The 21,441-nt window shown below is 47.2% G+C and overlaps 1 protein-coding gene across 1 annotated transcript in view; it reads right to left on the bottom strand.

Annotated features, from left to right (window-relative positions):
• The window catches only part of GAB2 (GRB2 associated binding protein 2), a gene marked incomplete at both ends in the record, with an annotated part of 86,161 nt that overhangs the window by 12,760 nt on the left and 51,960 nt on the right, over window positions 1-21,441 (bottom strand). The gene's annotated exons all lie outside the window — the stretch shown is intronic.

Raw genomic sequence — 21,441 nt, forward strand, 5'->3', positions numbered from 1 at the left:
CACAAAACTGGGCTATGGCCAAGATGGTGTGAGGATGGAATGTTGGGGTCCTGTCCCCATCTGGAGATAATCATGAATGGTGATGGGCTGGGTCTTTGAGCAATTGTCCATTGCTATCCCTGCAGGCTCTGCAGTTCTCATGCCATGGAAAAGCCTCAGCAAGCTAAAATCATAGAACCACTGAATCACTGAGGTTGGAAAAGACCTCCCCAAGATCATCCAGTCCAACCATCCACCTATCATGAAGATTTTTCACTTTCACCATGTCCCTCACTACAACATCTAATGTTTCTTGAACATCTCCAAGGACGGTGACTCCACCGCCTCCCTGGGCAGTCTGTTCCAGCACCTGACCACTCTTTTGGAGAAGATTTTCCTGATGTCCAACCTGAAAATACACCCAGGAGTCAGGAATTGCAGAGATTTTCTCGTATTGCCACAACTCAAGGGTACAGTTGGGGCTGGTCTGAGGAGACAGTTCCTGGCATCACCATGAGGGACAGCATATCAGAATCACAACACGCGGAGTAACCCATCAAATCCTGCACCACCAGGTGACTTTTCCAAAGAATCAGCTCAATTTGGGGAGACCGGAGAGAACAGTGGCTCCTAGAAGCAGGATTAATTACATGGAGGTTATCTCTATCACTTCAATGGTGTAAAATGAAACGGGAGATGGAGGGGAGAAAGCAAGTGGCAAAGCCCAGTGAAAGCACCTCTGCTTCCCCAGGGGAAGTCGCTCTATTGATGGCTGCATTGATTTTCAAAATGATTTCCCAGCCTGCTTTCCACAGTGACCCAGAGCCTGAGAGCATCAGTGAGAGTGAATCCAGGACTCACGTACTCCATTAGGGCTGTGACATGAGCTCTCTAATAGCAGGTGAGAGATGTATGGTTTCACTAGCCTGGGAGGGGATTGCAAGGGCTAGGAAGATAAATTCTGCTACTGCAGATGCTAAGATGGTTGTTGCTTTTTTCTTCTTTTATGTATTTTTTATCTTTTTTTTTTACATTAAAAAAGAAAGGGCAGCTTGTGACCCCATGTCACACATTGATGGTGTGTCGTGCTTGAGGTAGGAAAGGAGAAAAAAAGGTAACTAAGGTTACACAATGGGACTTGATGACTAGCATGTGCTAAAGGTCAAGATATTTGTGCTCATGTGCTTGGTCCACGCTCAGCACTTTGAGAACATCAATTTGGGTTGTGTAGCAGGAAAAAAATCTTCTCAGAAAGAGTGGTAAGGCAATTGTACTGGCTGCCCATGGAGGGAGGTGGTGGAGTCTGTGGAGGTGTTCAAGAAACATGGGGATGTGGCACTGAGGGACACGGTTCAGTGGGCATGGTGGGGTTGGGTTGGGGCCATGATGATTTTAGGGGTGTTTCCCAACCTTAATGATTCTATGATTCTATGTCTGGTGGTCCCACCTGGATTCCTCTGGGCATTGGTTTCACCCACGACACAACCAGTGACACTCAACTCACTCTGGTCAGGACCCAAAAAGAATGAAGCTCTTTCATTAACACCATCTGTCTCGGGGACAAAGATAAGTCCATGGCCCTCATTTATTTTGCAGTATGGATGAAACTTCCAAATCCCTTGGCTCGATGTTGATGTCTTGAGTTTATGTTTAGGGAATGCATCAAATTGAGCCAAGGAAGGATGAGATGCCGTTCCAATGGCCATTCCCTAGGGGGGCAGGGTTAAGATTATGGAGTGGGGCCATGTGGGAAGTGTCATCTTAACCCCATGTTTCCTGGCCTGTGTTCCTCTGAGTTTGGGGAATTGGACTCTCACAGCCTGGAAGAAGTGGTGTTGGACAGCCACAACGTAAATCTTGATGTCAGCAGCACAGCTTGCATGCAGAGTTCTTGGGTTTGTGCTACAGATGCTACACCTCTCCCTACAAGAGGAGAGCCAGAAGCAAAACACCACGATGCCAGGCACGTTTTGGTCAGCAGAAGGCTCGGTGCTCTCCAGTCCAGGTTTAGATGTGCCTTTTTGGCCACGTGTTGCATCAAAGGGAAAGAAAATCCTCACTGGGACTCTGTCCCTGAAGGAAAAACACATGACTGCAACGGCACTGAGTAGGCTGGGAGCCAGGAATTTTTCATGAACATTTTCGATCCCCAGAAGCGCTGTTTTCCTCATTGCTGACAGCTCTGAACTCCCTCGCTTCCAGCACTCGGCTATTGCAGTGTGCACATCTCTTTACACAGTGTTCCTGGGCTTGTCTGAGTGCAATAATTACTCGGGCTCTTTTGGAAATTGCTGTTCACAATGGCTTTTTTTTTTTTTTCCACTGTGGCAGAGGCTGCAGCTTCAGCTCCCTAACCACCGAGTGGAAAAGACGCAGTCAGGAAGACGATGGTTTTCAGTTGCAGTTCAATTCTGCACTTTCCCTTGACGGCTGCAGCACGGTGCCAGGTTAGCTTTTTTTCCCCCCCAGTTCCCTGTGATGCACACACCATGCTGGCCAGGGTGAATCACAGAATCACAGAATAGAGTCATAGAACCATTAGAGGGGGAAGGGACCCTTGTCAGTCCAGGTGCCCTTGCAAATAAGGGAACTCTTGGCCTGCTTTGTGAAAAAAAAACGCAAAAAAATGCCTCTCTGGGCAATGGTGTGCCGTACACTGGACTGTGAGCTCCATCATTTCAGCTGGTAATGGCATTTTAGATGCACCATCCCTCTGCAATGGGAAACTACAAACCCTTGGACTGCGCCACTGACTTTTGGCCTGCTAAAACTTCTGGCTAAAGCTTTATTTTTAGGAAGGAATACAGAAATCAACTAGAAATAATCCCTAGGAAGGGCAGAGATGCATGCTCATACACTGTTTGGAGCAGCTCCATCCTTTATTAGCAAAAAAAAAAAAAAAAAAAAAAGGGGACAAAAACCCAAGGGGATCTGCTTGTGCCTCTGCCCTTGCTGCTAGCTCACCACTTGAAAATAAAATAAAATAAAATAAAATAAAATAAAATAAAATAAAATAAAATAAAATAAAATAGAAATATATATATCTTTTAAAAAATATCAAAACAAGGCTGCATGCTTCTCCTGGCAAGGACAGAGCAAACAGCACATCCGTTGATGAGTCATGGTGGAGGGTGCTGTGCTGCCAGGATGCCCTGGGATGCTGTGGTACCCTGGGAAGTCTTACTGCCCCAGATTTTGGAGTTGGATGGCATCTGGAAAAATCAAATTGTTGGCCTGAGGGTATGCAGGGTGTCATGCTAAAGTTTTCCTCCAGCAGGTTAGTGGGGAAGGGCATGAGGTTCGGGCATCTCCCCCGTCAAGCTGCTGCAGAAGAGGGCACTGTTACCATAATAATAAGTATTGCCCAAATTTGGGGCGTCACAAAGAGGGTGCAGAGCTCCTCACCGTAAGGATGGGACAAGGTAACGCTCATTATGAGGCATCCTCCTCTGCAGAAGAGAGAAAAGATGTGAACTAAAGTGACACTGGGCTCCTCAGCTTTTCCTTTCCAGATGAGTTCTGTGATTTCTGCCCTAAGTTGCACCTGTGGACGTTCAGATTGCTGCTCAGGAAAAACTTCTCAAAGTGTGGTGGTGCAGTGGCAAAGGCCAGAGGGAGGTGGTGAAGTCACCGTCCCTGGAGGTGTTCAAGAGCCATGGATATGTGGCACTGAGGGACATTTTAAGTGGGCATGGTGTGATGGGTAGGGTTGGACTTGATCCTAATGGCCTTTTCCAATCCTAATGGTTCTATGATTCCATGATTTGCTTTTGAGAAATCATGCAGGACAGACTGCCTAAAGAAAAGAGGTGTATGTCCAATTTACAGACAGTGATCTGCTGCACAGAGGGACTAAAAGCATGGTTACTTTTATTCCATTTCAGCCATCAAAGTGATTTTTAGCCCAGGCTGCTCCCCTTAGTCTTTCTCTACTGACAACGGTTAAAACCACCAATCAGCCAAGCATCCAATGCAGGATTGGAAGAATTGCTGTAGCAAGAGGTGATGGGAGAAACTGTCAGTCAAACATCATTGGAAATAAATTGCATTGTCTCTGACTGTTAAAGCCAGAGATCTGCTCGTATTTGCAATCACCAAAAAAATGGGGTGAATGCAGGTGCTTTCACCAGCCTTTGCCTTGCAGGGGCACAGGAACAGGGGGAAGTATCCCACTGCTGGTGAGAGAAGAAGAGGAAAAGGAGCCAAGTCAGATCATCCTGGCCCCAAACCATTATATATCTTAGTTATCAGAACAGAAATCAATTCGCTGAAGGACAAAGGGGCAGGAGGGAGAGGGGCTGTGACAAAAACAGTGATGTTTGTCGCTGAGAGCCCACAGAAAATCCCCCAGAACCCTGGGGAACACCCTTGGCAGCACTGAGCTGGCTGTGCATCGTATCAGCACACCCTGCATAGAGCGGACACCATTTAAAGAGCAAATCCTTTTGTGTCAATATTTGGAGGGCTCCCCATGCTGCTGTTTGTTTTTGGTAGAAGTGCTTCGGTGCTGGAGATAACAGCAGGCGAACGTGGGCGCCTTGCAGCTCTGATTTATGTGTGACCTTCAGCATCCCACCTGGGGCAGCCTTATCTGAGAGCACCACTGGGGGACGATGACCTAAAGGAAGGACAGCACCAGGCAGCAGAGTGGGATGGGGTTGGCTCCATTCATGCCTCTGACCTTTCAGGAATCATCACCTCTGCCACTGCAAAAACAAGCCGACGGGGGATGAAAGAGAAAACAAGAAAGAAGGCTGGAATGGAGGGGAAAGGGCAAGGGTGCTCAGCTATAACTCTATAAAACACAAAGCGGTCTCAGGAGAGAAGCATCACAGCATCATCAGCTGGCTGAGGCTGGAGGCACCTCAGGGTCCCAGCCATGCCCCAGCAGGGACACTCAGAGCAGGGTGCCCAGCACCACATCCAAGGCTTCAGGAGCTCCCCCAGAAGCAGCTCCCAGCCCCTCTCTGCTCACTGCACACAGCAGTGCAGCCTGGTCCTGAGGGACCTCCTGGGCTCCAGGCTGTGTCCCGGGGCCTCTGGGCTGCACTGATCACCTCCATCCATCTGCTGCTGCTTTGCCTGATACAGCCCAGGACACCGTTTCTCTTCTTAGCAGTGAGAACACGCTGCTGCGCTATGTTCCACATAGTGCCTTCCAGGACCCCCAGGCCTATTCCTGCAGAGCTGCCCCCACCTGGGTGCCCAGTTTGGTGCTGGGGCTGTTCCTCCCCAGGGGAAGGGCTCTGCTCTGCTCTGCTCCTTGTGGGACCCCAGGAACCTTCCCCCCTGCCTGCTGAAAAAGTGAGGGACTGAGACTTTCCAGTGTTGAACAAATTTCTTCATGCTCTATGGAGTAGAATGCAGATGACTCTCCTTGCTTGCATTTCTCTCTTCCCAAGAATGGAAACCCAGCCCAATCCCAGGCGGGGCTTCCTCCAGCTGCCTAATGGCCTGCTTGAAATTTTATAGCCTTTTTTATGGAGACTGCAGCGCAGGTCTTTAATGCTCCAGGAGAGCAGAGAAAAACTTCTGTTACGAGGAAATGTGAACCTGCTTTACTTATGCATGATTTAGTGCCATTTCTATTCAATGGAGCGCACGAGAGGCCCAAATATTTGCACTCTGTATTATAGAAGAACTGCCATTCCTGGCTCTTTACAGAAGTAATTTATTTCTCTCTCCTTACCTTGGGGGAGAAACATTCTAACTCCTGGTTTGCTGGAGAGTCAATAAAACAGCAGTGCTGTTAAAGATCTGTTTTGCGATTGCTGAGCAAAGAGGTGATGGGAACAGAAAGAGGATCACCAAATTTCTCCTCTCTTTTCTTCCCTTGCTACATTCACATCCATGAGTGGGACCAAAATGCACGAGTTTGGAAAAAAAAAATAGTTTTTTTTTTTCCTGCAACAAGGATTAGTGTTATCTTTGCTTCCCAGGTGGTGTTTTTGGGTTAAAATGATGGACGCAGCACAAGGTGTAGGACAGATTATGGGCATGGGAATGTGGGACAGCCACAGATTTCTTGCATGGCTTCAGGAGCTCCCAGCCCAGGGAATGACAGCCATATCAACTTCAAAAAGCAAAAAGAGGAGACCCCCAGAGTCATTCACCTGCACAGCTGCAACACAGAGTCCCTGAACCCGAGAGCAGGGTCAGTGTGAGCAGGGGGCATTTCATCCCTGAAAATCCCTATGTCTGCAGGGATAGAGACTCAAAAATGAGGTGAACTTTTCCCTTGGTTCTTTTTTTTTTCCTGCTGGAAGTTCAGCTCTTTGTTGTCCAGTTGCTCTCCCTGGAAGTTACTGTTGAAGACTCAGGACTTCCTTTCTCACGGATGTAGCTTTAGCTCTCAGAACAAGCATTTTGCCGAGCTGTTGCATGGCATTTTTCTTATTTAAGGGCTACTGACTTACCCTGTACACACATCAGAACCATCCAAACAGGTCCTGAAGGCAAATCCATCACTAAGATGAACTGGGAACAAAACAGAAAGAATAAAATCCCTGCACGCATTGGGAGGACTGCACCTTGCACAACACTAAAGGGACCCTGCACCACCGGTGCACCAGCAAAAGTCACTCTGCTTAAAAAAACATCTTACATCCCTCTATCCATCATTAATAATGAGAATCCTGCCCATTATGCAGTCGATTAATGCTCAGTGGAGGTGGAGAAAGAAAAGATCTCTTCTGGGGAGCGACTCTCATTGCCATCAGGTTATAAATGCCTGTGACCCCCAAAGCTTTATGCATGCAGAGATGGTGAGTTCAGCCACAGAAAAGATTCAGTACCAGATAAAGATTCAGTACCAGATTTTTCCTTCCCTCTTCTTTTAATATGAAATGATGGCTAAAAGGACTTACAATTTATTCCCTACACATCACCATACTCAAATAATATGCTAATGCTATTAACCTGGGACCTTGCATTGCAAATGTCTTATAATCATATTCTTCTTCAAAATACTAGAGTTTCATTTAAATCGGTCTCCACAGCAACTGGAAACAAAATGTCAGATGAAAATCTTCATGGCTGGACATGGTGAGTGAGGAATTTCACAGCAAAGCTTGCAGACATGAAAATGGCTTGATCCAGCCATGGCTGGTGGGTCTGTGCCCATCTAGTTGATCTTATTGGTCATTTCCAACCATAACGATTCTACAATCTGTAACCCAAGCAGCTGGGATAATGAATGGCATGGGAAAGCAAACCTGCTTCTGCAGGAGGGTCTCAAAGTGTGCTGATGGAAAAAGAGTGAGAAGACATGGAGTCTGTGTAGCCATGAAAATTGGGAAGACTTTCTTGGCCCTCCTTCCTACTGATATCTTCTAAATGGCCCCAGGGAGATGTATTTGATGGGAGGTTTCATTCATGATTCGTATTCGTTAAATTCCAACCTGACTGTTTGCAAATGGTGCAGGGCAATATAGCTCCTGGTCATGGGCCAACCTCCAGTATTTTAGGGATATAGAAGCACAGACAAGGAACAAGGTGTTCACTGCTGGCTTCCCTCCTCCATCTGCTCTGCTCTGCTCACAAGCTGCCCTCAATGAGCGCCATCTCTCACCAGGATCTAGGAATGGGACAGTCTGCTGCATCCTCTGGTCACTGCTCACCATGTCTCATCCCAATGAAAACACTCCCCAGATCCATTTGAAAAAGAGCCAAGCTTTGCCTTGCCATGGCTAAAAAGCCACTGAATAGAAACCAGCTCATTTCCCATCAAAATGTTATTCCTGCTGCTCCACCTGTCTTCCCTGCACTTGTTTCAATCTGTGGTCACTGTTATGTAAATGGTGGGATCCTCATTATGGTTGGGGCTTTTTGGCATTCCCTTAATGAAATGAATATTAGCAACGTGGCCCACAAAAATGTCTTTGAAAGCAATGTCAGAAGCGTCTCACTTAAGAATGACTGAAAGTTCAGTCAATGAAAAGAAAACAACCCCAACCAGTCTCCCAGCTCTGTTAGTAATTATCTGGGCTCCGGTGGGTGTTAAAACATCTGTACTGGTTTGGCAGGGACTGGGAGCAGGGCTTGTGCCAAAGGCAAGTACTGGCGTGGGCTGAAAGCAGCACAGCAATACATTAGAGGAGTATTCATGCTCAGAAGCACATGGCCAGCAGCCTCTCCTAGAAGTGCCTTTGGGTTAGGATCATGCTCATCCCTGTCCCCTTTGGGACCATCCCAAGCAGGAGCTTGGATAGTTGAAGGAATTCCAGGAGTGGCTGGACTCCTGAATTCTGCTGCATTTAACATCCTGCTGGACTTTGGTAACCATTACTTCATCTCTATGTTGTGCTCTTGCAATTCTTGTTTCTGGGCATGAACATTTCCACATGGACAATCTCATCTGACTCAGGAGCAAAACATTCTGCAGTATCTCAGCACTGGAGTAAATTCTGTCTCCCCTGGCATTCTCTTATGGGATGGGAACCATCTCATGCACTCTCCTTATTGAGCAGCTCTTCTCCCTCCACTTTCTCATTCAAACACAGCTCGTGAAGTGCTGTGAGCCTGTCCCTAACACCTAGAAAAGCCAGATTACATTATCACCTCTATGGCTGTGACTGTCCTTGTGTGCACTGCAGATGGTACCAACACCTGGACCCAAATCCTCATAGAACCATAGACTGGCTTAGGCCCATTGCAGCTCCCGTGCTTCATGTTTGGCTTAGGGCCAGTTGAAAATGTTCTGACATCCTCCAGCTGGAACATGCCATTTCATCAAAACAGGAGCTTGACAAGGCATCATCCGCAGCCAGAAATTACAAGAAACCTGTAGAGAATATAAGTGAATTCTAAAGGAAGGGGAGAAGGTCAAAGAGTTTTGATTCAAGAGGGGATACCTCTTGACTGCTTTGACTGAAAACCACTGCTATGCACTTTCCAGATTACAGAGTCTTAGAAAGGCTTGGATTGGAAGGGACCTTAAAGACCATGCAGTTTCAAACCCTGCTGTGTGCAAGGTGAAAGCACAGTTCTCAGTGAAACTCTTTTTTTTTTTTGAAAATCCATTTCAATTGAGAATGAAAATGCATGAGTCAAAATAGATGCTGAGAACAGACGAAAATGAATTCAAGAGAAAAGGAACACAGTGAATTTTTACCACCTCTGGGAAAAACCACACTCTAAATAGGTGGCTGTTGAAGCAGATCTGGGTTTAATCCAGTAACTCGTGTCCCTCTTATCCCTATCACCACGGGTGATACACTGTCCCTATCAGTCCTTCACTCATGAGATAAAATATGGCTTGGCAACAAATACGCGGTGCATTGGAACTGTTTTTGTCCACAGATGCTGGGAGGAACAAGCCATGATATAATGTATTTTGGCTGCGACCACAGGAATGCAGGAATTACTAGGAGCAGACCATGGCAGACTGCTTCAGCTTTCCATCTCCAGACTCTTCAGAGAAAGCTGAGAACTTCACAGTGATCAGTCACGCAGCAATGCACCTCAGAAAGAAGTGACTTACACCTCACTTCATCATTTACAACCCTTATTAAAGCAAATACTTTAACTTATCTAATGTAGCTGTGGAAGTGTTTGCACTGATGGAAGCATTAATTCTTCAAGCCACTCCATCTGCAAAATGAACCCCTCTGTAGTGGTGGTGATGGGTTGATGGTTGCACTAGATGATCTTTGTGGTCTTTCCAACCTTAATGATTCTATTATTCAGGTCTATGAGCACAGAGCTGGGCCTCCCTTCAAATAGCACTGAGACACCCTCTAGCAGCCTGTGTTTCCATTACTGAGGCACATTGGTGGATGTTTTACTGCAAGAAGCACTGTTTGCCCAGGGCTAGAACTCAGGAGGGACATCATGGACCTATCTGCATGGAAACATGGATGACGGACATGGGAGAGGATAGTCCTTCTAACACACCAAAGAAATTCAAAGCATTCACATGCTCGTATTCTGAGCTCCTCTTGAAAGTAGTGGAAATGGTGAGACTGAGTTTCTGGAGCATCACAAAAGAGCAAACCTTCAGGAGTTGATGATAGTGACAAAGAAAAGTAATAAACTTGTAAACGAATGAGCTTCAAGTCACAAAATCACAAATGACAACACCCCATTCTTAGAGACATGGAATGAAGTTTGGGGATGAGTAAAAACATTTGGAGTCAAAGTATTGGGACAGAGATATTAAAAGAAAGTCTTCTCCATCAAGAACTGTTTTGAGGTGAACCTCTAGAAGAGAGGAGGGTGGCACGTGACCAAGTTTTGACTCTAACACTAATCATAGAAGCAACCATCAGCTGGCAAAAAGACTCAGCGTGGATTTTATGGATTTCAAGTGGATATTTGAAAGACTTTATCATGACTCATTTGAGAGCAATTTGAACTATTATGGCAAGCCAGCAAAAATAATTACCATCATAAAGGCTTTACGTCAAGGTTGAGCCTGTGCAAAGTATATGCAAGCTTAAGGGAATGGTTTGCACAGATACCAATGTCAGACAAGGTGGTACTCAGCAGAATGGGTGACCTGCCAGAGAAAGAAGGTGAGGATGGGGCCACTGGCAGGGCAGTAACCATTCTCTTCACTTTTGCATGTGATGAAGAATTTGCAAGTGCCTGAGTGCACACCCAACGCCTGCCCAATGCTTCAAAAAGGGGATCTGTTGTCAGTTACGAAAAAATAGCAAATGCAGTGAGTCACTCAACTCCAGTTTACTTTCAAAAGCAACAGTGTACAAGAACAGGGGCAGTTTATATATTTGGCAGTAAAATGATGGAGGCAATCAGACCAAAAATTGCCAAGCAGCAGCTGCATTGGCCAGGAAGGAATTTGGTCATGTGCAGCTAGAGGAACACAGGATGAAATTTTTTAGGTGAAATGTTGTTTTCTACCCTAACAAAGAGACAAAGGGCGGCAGTCAATCAGATGTGCAAACAAGGCAGATGCATATGACAGTGACCCATGAAGTACAAAAGGGAGCTGAACCCCCAGCAAGGGCTGAGACGTGTAAGAGCTTCCCAACCTGACTCAGAGCAGCTGTAAGACTACTAGGGCCATCACAGAGAGTAAAAAAGGTAAGAAAACAGGAGTCTGGACTTAGCCAGCACCAAGGGTTATCAAACAACATTCTAAGATATGGGCTCTGCTGGGCAGTGCCTTATCTCACGCTCTGCCCTTCCACCTTTGAGGCAATGCTAACACCAGTTTTACCTGCTGCGATTGCTAAGATGTCCCTCCTCCTCACCATACTCTGAAGTCTGATATTTCCCTGCAGTGTTAGTTCATATAAATGCAAGAAGCAAAGAATACCTGAGGAGGGAACGGACTGCTGAAGATCATAAAATCATAGAATCATAGAATGGCCTGGGTTGAAAAGGACCACAGTGATCATCTAGTTTCAATCTCCCTGCTATGTGGGGTCTTGAATGCCTCCAGGGATGGGGCATCCACAACCTCCTTGGGCAACCTGTTCCAGTGCCTCACCACCCTCTGGGTGAAAAACTTCCTTCGTTCCTCCTTTAATTACATCAGATGCCTTTTGATTGACTGCATTTGTTCCTCATGGTCCAGCCCAACCTCCTGCTCAATGCAGGGGGAACTATGGCAGCTTAAGACTGAGTCCAGTTGGGATTTGAGTATCTCCAAGGATGGAGACTCCACAGCCAACAGCATTTGAGTTCCATAACATCAAAAAAGTTTTTTTTTTAAATTTTTTTTTGTTTTGCTTTTAATGCTTAACTGTAAGAATTCAATTCAGCCTCTTAAAGTGGCTTAAAGTGATCGCAAGCATGGACTAACAGTGAAACATGTCCTTTGATGACTAGCGGAGACTAAACCCATGCCACATTTGATTCTCAGAGAGGGAAGATGTAGACTGAGAGCAAGGTGGGCACAGAAGAGATAGATGATATCACATTTTGCTAGACAGTCTCATTTTTCATAGAATCACTACAGTTGGAAAAGACCATTACGATCATCTAGTCAAACTGTCGACTCATTGCCACCAGTTCCACTAAGCCATGTTTTTTTCAGGAGCTGTGGCCAAGTGTGCCTTTTAACACCATTTCCAGCTTGAGTGGGACGGGTACCATCACCGTGCTGCCTCCAACACCCAATGGCTGCAGGCAGAAGAAAAGATGCTCCAATGTCTCTATGCTGTGTCTTGGTGATGTCTCCCTTCTGCTTGTGCAGTCCCCACTTCAGCAGAAAACAGAGTTCCTGGCTCTATCAGCACTATGAGGGTCTCTGAGAGATGTCCTCAGATGAAGGCATGCATGGGAACATGGGAATCTGTATGCGTTCCTCAAATCAGGTGTAACCCCACAGTCCCAGTAATAAACTGCCGTCGTTGCAGCTCTGACATTGTGCCACACCAAAGAGTGCAGAAATATGTTTGAGAAGCAGGCAGTAATTATAACCGAAGCGTAGAAAACATCTAAGGAAGAAGTGTTATCTTTGCTGATAAAATCAGTAATAAATGCTACTGCATTCATAAATAAAAATCAGTCTGGAAACAAATGCTGAGCGGTGTCATGGAAAGTTCATAGTAATCGACAGCTTCAAGGCTCCTTCCTGCTCCACTAGAATATTCACTTGCAGGCTTTAAAAAATCTTTGTTTTAATTGGAAATGTAAAGCAACAGAAACCAGAAAAACAAACAGGTATTGGGGTCTGCAAAGTGAGAGCTTGAGTCTATCCCAGCCTTCAGAGCGTGATTCTCAAGCAGTGCTCAGGAGGTAGAAAGCAAGGCCCACGTTAAATGCTTTGGGGGAACAGCATGGAACATATGGGGGAAGTGAAAGGGAAGTCATGGAGTACACGGGGGGAAGTAAAAGGGAGGCATGTCGGCCCTAAATTATCTGACTCAGAGGTCACTGTGGTTTTCTCCCTCATCCTCCAACTTGCTCGCACACAAGTTTGGGGTCCTGCTTCCATCACATTTCCGGGGCTGAGCTCTACACACAGACCATCACTTGCAGGCCTGTGTCTCATCCCAATGCCCCAGAGCTCTGAAGATCTCGTGCAGCATAGCAAATCCCAGCACTACACGGCCCAAGACTCTTCTGGGAAATATAAATACAGGCAAATCTGGCTGTGTCCTCCCTCCCAGCTGGCTGACACCCAAAATGCCTCCCTCCCTCTTTCCCTCCCTCCCTCAGCAGTGCTCAGACTGTACCGCTTCATCGGTTGCTTTGCTCCAAGCCCATCAGCTGTTTTTCTTTTCAAAGGCCTTGCATGATTTTGCTTTTTTGATCTGATGCTGATACTGTCTGCTGCACTCGTTTTTCCACGGTCAGTAAGTCATTCTAAAAATTCCTCTGTGCCCATTAAACTAATGGGGCTGACCTGATGCTTGCAGGGCTTGTAGCGATAAAAGCCAATTAGAAAATGAAGAATTATGTCAGATGGTTTTCTGATTCAGAGTATCTGGTCCACAAGTGAGTCCTGGGCAGGACCAAGAGGCGTGAATACAATTTGCCAACATCTGCTGGAAACCTGTGCTGGAAAGGCTGGGTGACTTTGCTCTAATAATAATAAACCCCTCCCAAGTCCTGAAATTCACATTTCTTCCTCCCCTCCCAACTTAAATCCCAGCCCTACATCAGTGAACTCAGTGGGACTGTGTCCAGGAAGGGGCAGAATTTTCCCCAACAGCCCCACACCTCCAGCTCCATATTCATTCTCGACAGAGTTCAGCCAGGTTGCATTGCACCTGCAATATTTGGGGTTTTTTTTTGGACAGCACCATGTACATTTTCTAATCTGCAGGTTAATGTTTTTATTATTTGCAGAAAAGACAGAAGCACTCCTTATTGGTAAATCTGGTGCTCCTCTGACTGTTCCCATCACTGTAGGATATGGTTAGAGGGGACTCAACTGACACCAGTCTACTGGCAGTCTCTCCTGGAATGGCTACGGGTTTACAGTTAAAAGGCTGAGAGATCTCTTAGATTCTTCCATCTTCATCTCTCCCAAAATGGCCAGAGTCAAAATAAAATTAAAAAATCCTGAATTCCCTAATCCCAAATTCTAAAGAAAATATTGACCCAGCATTGCAACCCTCAGATGTCTGAAACCATTATATCACAACATGCTCTGCTGACGAAGGGAACAGACCTTTAGCGGGATTTGTTGTGATAGTACAAAGGGAAAAGATTTCAAACTAAAAGATGGGAGACTTAGATTGGATATAATGAAGTTTTTTATGATAAGTATGGTGAGGCACTTGTACAGGTTGCACAGTGAGGTGGTAGATGCCCTGCCCCTGGAGACACCCAAGGTCAGGCTGGATGGGCTCTGAGCACCTGATGGAGCACCTGTGGGTGTCCCTGTTCACTGCAGGGGAGTTGGACCTGATGGCCTTTAGAGATCTCTTCCAACTCAAATGATTCTATGATTCTTTGTTCAATGGCATCAGACTCTTGAACCCAGAAGCTTGGCTTTGTAATCACGTAGACACCTTAAGAATTTTTCTTTTGGTTCCGGCTTCCAAACTCCTCTGTATCCCTGCTTTGGTCTTTTTCCTGGCATACAAAGGCTTACAATCTGCTCTGGGTATTAAGGACAGTGACCATCGTAGCAGTGCTGTGTTGACTCCAGTTCTGCAGTGTTTCTGCAGATAACACGACATGGTGAAGGACTGGATACAGCAAGCAGAGTAAGGTGTAGAAGAACAGAATCATAGGGCCATTAAGGTTGGAAAAAACCACAAAGATCATCAAGTCCAACTGCCAATCCGTCACTAACATGCCTGCTAAGCCATGTCCCCCAGTGTCATATGTACTCTTAGCATAGGGGCTGATCCTCATTCAGCGTAAATAGAACGATGTCAGATGAAACAACCTGAAAAGCCAAACATCTCAAAAGTGTTGGCAGCAGCTCTGAGATGGATCGGATTCATCTCAGCATCATTTTAGGAGTAAAGTCTCCACCTGAGCTCAGCAGTGCTGTTTTCCTGGAGAGTCCCGGGAAAGAAACAAACACTTTTAGGGCACAAATGATTCACCCCATTTCAGACTTTTTCCACCTTCTCCCCAGAAGTGGGCCCTATTTCAACCACGAGTCTCACTGACAGCAGCACTGGTTGCAGTGGAGAGCCAAAACACGAGGTGAACCACAGTAAGGAGCCCTCAATGGGTTGGTAGGGATCAGCAACTGTCTCTCCCTGCTTCCTTCTTCTAGGAAGCAAATTCCTTGGTTGCCAGTGGCAGTCTGCTCTTTAGCAGACTCGTTAGCACCTGAACTAGCTCATCTCCAAAGGCAAAGAGGGAAAAAGGAGGGGGAAAAGCCAGCAGGCACTTAACTGCTCTCAAGCTGCTCTTTTGTGCCAAGACCACTCCATCTCTGGTATTGTTTACACTGAAATAAAAGCTGAACAGTGTCGGATCTTAAAATAACTTGCTGTTTTCAGCTCAGGAAAGCCAGGGTCAGGGAAGTTTGGAGCAAATTTAAAGAGGCAGGATGACTAAGGGATGGACTGGGACTCATACAAGGAGGCATTCACATGCACGTGGTGATCAATCATCAGCCTGGAGCAAACTGTTCAGGCCTCTGGGTCTCCCTATCCATACTACCTAGACTGGATCAGGCCTTGATCAGGCTGAGATGTGACATCTGCACTTGTTCTCCCAAAGCAAATCTGCAGCCACAGAGGTTTCCTCTGTTAGGAATTCTTCACACACATTAGAGGACAGGTGAAACTGATCCAAATGACTCTGAGATGTGCAACCAGTGGGTCTAGATGTGAATTACTGTGTTTTAAAAAGAAGAGCTCCATGATGCTGAGTGCAGAAAGCACTGATGAGAACACTGAGGAAGTGCTGAATTTACAGGGATTGCTGCAGGGTGACATCCCTAGGGTGAGAGGAAGGGGCTCAAAGAGGAACTCCATATTGCTGCCCTAGTGCAGGCCACCTCCAAATCTTGAATGGGGCAGAGTGCATTACGTCTTTGTTAACAAGACATGCTTGGATACATGGAGTGAACTAAGACAAGTCTGCCTCATACCCACCATGGTTCAAGCTCAGCTCAACCACTGATGGGTTGATATTTGGACAAGATGATCTTAGTGGCTTTTCCAACCTTAATGATTCTGTGATTCCATGATAACCTTGCTCATCTCTTGCCATAGAGCACTGTGCCGTCTGCTGGGACACAGATTGGCCTCTAGGTAAGATGATGACCAGCTATGGTTATTAAGATGAACCCAAGGCAAATCAACTTGAGTTGATAGGAGCCGAAGCATCAAGTCCTTCTGACCCAGCTGGAGGGTGTAGGATTCAGCAAGGGTGACATATCCCAAAATACAGCACATGGGGCTTGGGTGCTTTCAGAGACACAAGGACGTGCCTACACCTCCCTCCTTTCTCCCATTTCTCAAACATCAGCATGCTTCCAAGCACAGCTCACTGCTAATCTAGGGTGCGAGCAGGGAAGGAAGCAGGCGTGTGCCGGGTACAATAGCAAGGAAGTACCTGGTCATTAGTGCTTCCCCTTTGGTCTCATTCCTCCTGGCCACAACAGAGGTGGAGACAGTGGAAAGTGGGGGCTGCCCTGGGGTTGCTGCTTTGCTTAGGTTCCCAGGGTACCTTCCCTGGTACCCTGCTCCTACATGCAAGGATGGTGAACACCAGCCATCTGGTGGTGGTTTTGGGTGGTGGGTGGCACACAAATCAATGTTTTTTCTCTGGTCTTACTCTGTAGCCCCTTTGCTGAGCTTTCGGGCAGCTCCTGTCCACTGGACAGAATTTGGGGGCGGTACCTTTGTGTGGTGTTTTAACCCTTCACCTCAACAAACACTCACATAAACCTGGTTTATGTTTTATTCCCTGGTTGCAGGGAATCAGCAAAGCGACAGGCACTGCTGGCTTGATACTGGGACCAAGGCATATTGGGAAAAGAAGTGAGAAGGGAGCAAGAGCAGCACATGGACTGAGCAGCACAGACTACAGGCAGCCCACGCATGCAAGGTTGGGAGTAAGCTGAAAAAGCTTGAAAGCGGAAGGAGAGTCCCCTCTTTACAGCTGGGAAACCAACAGCTCTGCAGCCTCTGCAGGCAGAGAGACAGAGATCCCCATTAAACATTAATGCTGGGCCCTGGCTGGCGTTTTGTGAGATGGTAAAAACCTGCTGAGCGCTGAGGATTGATCCCAGCCAGGGTGCAACACATTAATGCCATGCTTCAGAGATGGAGCAAGGAGGGAGCCAGATCCTGGGAGCACCTCGCTGAATTCATAAAGAAGAAATAAAAGAAATGAAATCCCAGATGATATTTAAAAAAAAAAAGAAAAAAAATAGCACTTGATGACTCTCTTTTGGCTGGGGACATGTGTGCCCAGGCTGGGTGGAAGAGGCCACTGCTGCCAAGCACAGCCCATGGGCAGGAGCCAGCGCCGGCCCTTTCCCACGCTCTGCTCACCCTCAGTCTTCAGCTCAGAGCAGCGACGTTTACTCATCCACTAATGCATCACTGCTCCTTCTCTTTGATTTTTCACTGTGGCCTGAAAAGCCTGGCTGAGATTGGGTTGCTGTTCACTAGGACAAAGCCGTAGTACGAGCACTTGGGAAGCCTTGAGCATTGGGTGAGACATCATGGCTGAGCTGAGACACCAACTGTGCAAAGCAGACTGAAACCTCAGCACGTACTGCCTTCCCTCCCTCCACTGTGGGGAAAAATCTCTTGCACACAGGCAGCAAATTGGTTTTCATAAAACATGAAAACCCACCAAGGGTTTGCTTGGTGTCCATGAGTCAATGACCAGAGAGAGAGCTCACATCGTATGGCAGAAGAAAAGGAGAAGATAGATGGATGGGGGCAGAAACAGGAAGGTACCAACCCATCTGAAATAAGTAACCTGGGCATGGGTCCCCTGAAAGGATGTACTCACTGGTCCATGAGAAATTAAATTACACACGTAGCTGCACCTCTCAGTCCTATCAGAAATAGGAGACGTCAGAGTTTTGGCGGAAGCATCGGCTCCAGAAGGAGTTAAAGGCACATGAGATAAGTTTAGCAGGATTGTTATAATAGACATATATATTTTTTTCTGTTCTTTCTTCCCCCGACAAGCAAAGCTTGTATGAGAAAATACAGTTCGCAGCACAGACCTGGCTGCCTGCCCACTAGGGCAGGGAAAATGCAGATGGTTGGAAACTCAGCGTTGCGGCCACGGAGTCGGGCTCTGGGCACAGCACCCAGCAGAGGGGCCCTGGGAACCCAACAGCTGTGTGATAACAAGAAATATTCTCGAAAACAAGGGTCAACAGAGCAAAGCTGATGCCTTCTTTTGTGCTGCACCTTGGGTGTGTTAAGCACATACACACTGCAATCCACTGAGGGGACATAACTAGCCACATTCCCACCCAGAATGGATTAAAACTTGATAAAAGCAAGCAAAACCTCAGCGACTTTTTGCCTTTTGTCTCCAGATGGAGGAAGCATCACAGTTTGGATTAAAGGCAGAGCTGTTGCACAGCGTCCCTCCTTGCAAGGCTCCTCTTGTTCAAAGCAGTAATTAGCTACCTAAGTAAATAGGTGTTTGCAGAAACAAAGAGCTGCGCTCCGTCTGGGTAAACACCTCAGATCTAATTTAATTTCCCCTCTTTTAGTAAACGTTCTCACTGCTACACAGCTATTTCCAGGCTGGGGCACTCACTGGTGATACCGGGGCAGCCGTGTCAGTCCCTGAGGCTGAAACGAGCTCCTTTTGATGAGCCAGATGTGGAGCACAGCTGGCGGTCACTGACAGCAGCACCACGCTAAACTCCATCCGTGCCTTAATCCTCAGAGCCTCCTAGTCTAGACAGGACACAACCCACTAATGTAAAAACCAAGCATCAGAAAATTTACCATCTCCTGTTGAGCTGCTGGCAGAAGGAAGCAACAAAGGGCTCTTTGGCCTATTTTTCTTTGTTTTCTTGCAAAGGCGTTTTGCTTTTTTTTCTTGCAATCCTTGCAAGGCAGTATGCATCCAGCCTTGCTGCCTGTAGTCTCTTTCAGGTTTCATTTGCTCACTGGCTGTGCTAAAAAGCAATGGAGGTACCCTGTAGCGAGCAAGCACCTTTGCTGGTGATGTAGTGCTCTCCCGGCTGGGAAGAGATCTGATAACAGCCTTTCAGTATCTGAATGGGGGCTGTAAGAAAGAAGGGACAGACTCTTTAGCAGGGTCTGTTGTGACAGGACAAGGGGAAGCGGTTTCATACTAAAAGAGGGGAGATTTAGACTGGATATAAGAAAGAAGTAGTTTTTTACACTAAGAATGGGAGGCACTGGCATAGGTTGCCGAGAGAGGTAGTGGGTGCACCATCCCTGGAGACACCCAAGGTCAGGCTGGATGGGCTCTGAGCACTGATGGAGCTGAGGGTGCCCCCGTTCTTTGCAGGTGAGTTGGAACCAGATGGCCTTTAAAGGTCCCTTCCAACTCAAACCATTCTATGAACCCAGCCAGGAGCCACCTGGTTTTGAGGCCAGATCCAGGCCGTGGGGTTGGCATAATGCAGGCAGCGCCCCGCATCCCCCAGGAACGAGAAAAAGCAGATGTGCACAGGAGCTTCACCAATGGTTTCTGATCTCATTACACCACACTGCCTGACTGCTGGGAGAAGTGGGTGGAGGTAATTAATTGCTACAATTAGCACAGAGCTACTACTGCCTATGATGTTTATCTTTTCCTGCTGCTTTTTGTCCATCCAATTACTGACTTTTAACACCATGCTGATCAGTGTGGCCCAGAGGTCCCAGGACACAGCCTGGAGCCCAGGAGGTCCCTCAGGACACCAGGCTTCACTGCTGTGTGCAGTGAGCAGACAGGGGCTGGGGGCTGCTCCTGGGGGAGCTCCAGAAGCCCTGGACATGGTGCTGGGCACCCTGCTCCGAGGCAGGGATGGCCTGGAAGGACCCTGAGGTGCCTCCAGCCTCAGCCACTCTGCGACAACCACAGAAATGGTGTTTTCACATTGCTTAGCAGGGATGGTGAATGAAAGGCGTCTTGCAGAGGTCACCATTCCTGCGAGCACCAAAGCAAAGCACCAGTCCTGCATAATTCATGCTCCCTCTTTCCATAGCATCTGGCCACATCTGCTGCATTCCTGTCGCAGGCTCTTTCACAGCTGACTCAGAAAACTGCTCTTTGGCAGCTGGGTACTGTTTCAAGTGGGTACTTTCCCTCCAGCACTAACAAGCTGTGATTTAGTTACAAATAAGGAGTTTTGTTTCTCATTTGCTGATGTCACTCCATGGTCCTGTGGGGAACATCACTTGCATCTCTGCAGCCTGAAAAATCCTATGTTCCCTTTGGGACAGATGCACTTGAAGGCACAAGATTGTTTTTCCTTTTGATGCTCAGGTTTATATTTCAGCAAAGTCCAGTATCGATCCTGCTGTCCCCAAATGGAAGTTCGTTTTACTAAATGGGAAGAAAACAAATTCCCCCAGCTGCATGCACGCAAAACTCAAACTAAAAGAGAGATTTAGATTGGATGTAAGGAAGACATCTTTTACTGTAAGGGTAGGGAAGCACTGGCACAGGCTGCCCAGAGAGATGGCGGTCCCCCGTCCCTGGGGTCAGGCTGGATGAGCTCTGATGGAGCTGTGGGTATCCCTGTGCATTGCAGGGGAGTTGGACCAGATGCCTTTTTGAAGGTCCCTTCCAACTCACAGGATTCTGTGATCGATGAAAATAGAAAATCCTGCAACCAAACAGCTCTCAATAAGCTGCGTCGCTGACATCGCAACAGGATGCAATTTATTTAGCCTGACCTTTCCCTGCCGGATTACACTCGTGGCATTATCGAGGATCCTTTCTGCCACTTGTACACCCATTGCCAAGGTGACGTCCCCTCTAATGCGTCACTCAGGGGAGATTGCAGGCGTGCTGTTGTGATGCTTTGTTTGCTGTCCTGCCTGACGAGATCTTGGCAGGGTTTCAGCTCACGCAGATTGCAGCTGCTCTGCACTGGACCAAAACAGACTCAAGCTGGATGTTGCTAAGGGGAGCTTGCTACATAAACGCAGAGCATGGAGCCCAAGCCCCCTTTGATTAGGTGCTTTTCGAGGCTGATTTCTGAAGATCCTTTGGGGATGAGATAGAACAGTAATGCACACAGAGAGGGTTTATTGTGTGTGCCAGAAGGAGGTTTGAAAGGACTCAGCATTCCACATCCTTTGGCAGCGCATGCTGGGTCCTCAGGGAAAGCCGCAATGAGGTAAAGGCATGGATAACATAAAGGCCCGGATGAGATAAAACCAAGGTAGAGATAAGATGCCCACAGCTGATAGGAAGAACATCAAGACCACAATGCTGCACCCCAGGCACTCAGACCAACCTTGTGCTGGATGTGACCTCTCCCAGTGCCTCTGAGCAAGCTGTGGAGCCCTTGGAGGGCTGGAAGCTGGTGGCACCATTCTGAGGGCCAGGCTTGGTGAGGTGGTTGTGAAAGTCCCCAAGCCATGCTGGGGATGTGGAGGTGGCTCAATGGCACTGATTGCAGCA

This window comes from Tetrao urogallus, assembly GCF_951394365.1.
Source record: "Tetrao urogallus genome assembly, chromosome: 1".
Taxonomy (NCBI): domain Eukaryota; kingdom Metazoa; phylum Chordata; class Aves; order Galliformes; family Phasianidae; genus Tetrao; species Tetrao urogallus.